The sequence below is a fragment of the Sphaeramia orbicularis genome, chromosome 15 (genome assembly GCF_902148855.1).
Source record: "Sphaeramia orbicularis chromosome 15, fSphaOr1.1, whole genome shotgun sequence".
Classification (NCBI taxonomy): domain Eukaryota; kingdom Metazoa; phylum Chordata; class Actinopteri; order Kurtiformes; family Apogonidae; genus Sphaeramia; species Sphaeramia orbicularis.
Genome location: NC_043971.1, coordinates 44,923,692 through 44,925,198, shown reverse-complemented (window position 1 = coordinate 44,925,198; position 1,507 = coordinate 44,923,692). Strand labels below are relative to the sequence as shown.

The following is a 1,507-nucleotide window of genomic DNA, read 5'->3' as shown; positions in this document are numbered from 1 at the left end:
CCACTGTTGAAGTATATTAAAGTATAATCCACTGATGCAGACTGCAAACAAATACTCTCTCCAAGTTCCATTAAAACAAAATAGAACTTTCACCTAACCTATAAAGACCCAAACATCCACTGGTGTTCAAAGCCATCCACTGATGTAAAATGTTTAATAACTTCTGATCCATTCATCCTATCAATACATGTAAATAATTGGTGTAAAATGCAGTTTGTCATCTTTTCATGGTCACCAGATATGACCCATTTGGACGTTCAGAGACACTGAGGTGAACATGGAAACGCCGTCATCTTCTACAACATGATTCACCAGTAAAACCCATGGAGTTTGATAAATGACAGTGGATGGAGAGGCTTGGTTTATATTCAGTTAATTATGTATTTGACTGCAGTTTTCTCTGTCATTGATATAACAACCCTCAATTTTAATTAGATCTTTTATGAACATTTTCATGATCAGTAAATTAAATGCAGGAAAGTAGCTGATTTAAATTGATAAAATGCAAAATACAGATGATAATAAATGGTGATAAATTACTTTATAAAGTTCATTTCATTTGGGAACTGACACAAAAGTAGCGCTGAGGCTCTGTAATGAACATGGAAACACTGTCATCTTCCACCACATTGATTCACCAGTAAATTTCATGGAGTTTGATAAATAACAGTGGAATGGACACACTGGGTTTTATGTTCAGTTAATGATATGTTTGCTGAAAAAGCCTTTTTCTTCAGTTTTCTCTATTTTTGATACATAACCTTCAACTTTAATCTGAGCTTTTATGAACATCTTCATGATCAGTAAATTAAATATAGGAAAATACCTGATTTTCACTGAAAAAATGCAAAGTTAAGAAAAATAATATTACAATAAATGGTGATAAATCACTTAAGAAAGTTAAAATATTGATAAATAATCATTTGGGAATGGCCACCAAAGTAGCACTGTGTCTTTATGGGTTAAGAAAGTCAATATTTTTCTTTTACCAGGAGTCAGTACTGTCTTTATATGGACCCTCTAATTAGTGCACTGGGGGTCCCTCTGCTTATTACTCCTCAGTTAATAAGACTTTAGAGCTAACTGAGGCTTTAATATCTGCCATGAGGGAGTCAATAAGTCAAACTTTCAGAGGGCCCTGTGTGGTTAAAACATTTTTTTTTCCCTTCACATAAACAGCTTAACCAGTATTTCAGTTGAATTGCTCTGCAGTTCCACATGCGTTGGTGGTATAGTGGTTAGCATAGCTGCCTTCCAAGCAGTTGACCCGGGTTCGATTCCCGGCCAACGCATATGCTTTTTCTGTGTCATGGATAGTCACCCTCTGCACACTGTCAGCAGCACAGAGAAGTTTGTTCAGTGACAGGCTACTCTCCAGGATTAAAACAACCAAAACGAGAAACTCCTTTGTCCTCCGAGCCATCGAACTGTACAACTCTGCACTCCAGGGGAAGGGGAAGGGGGAGGGGGAGGGGGAGGGGGAGGGGGAGGGGGGAGGAGTAGCTCT

The 1,507-nt window shown here is 37.8% G+C and overlaps 1 non-coding gene across 1 annotated transcript; it reads left to right on the top strand.

Annotated features, from left to right (window-relative positions):
* The first annotated feature begins 1,220 nt into the window (after window positions 1-1,220).
* On the top strand, window positions 1,221-1,292 carry trnag-ucc (transfer RNA glycine (anticodon UCC)). Its single transcript has one exon. It is a non-coding gene; the product is annotated as a tRNA-Gly (tRNA).
* Window positions 1,293-1,507: the final 215 nt, after the last annotated feature.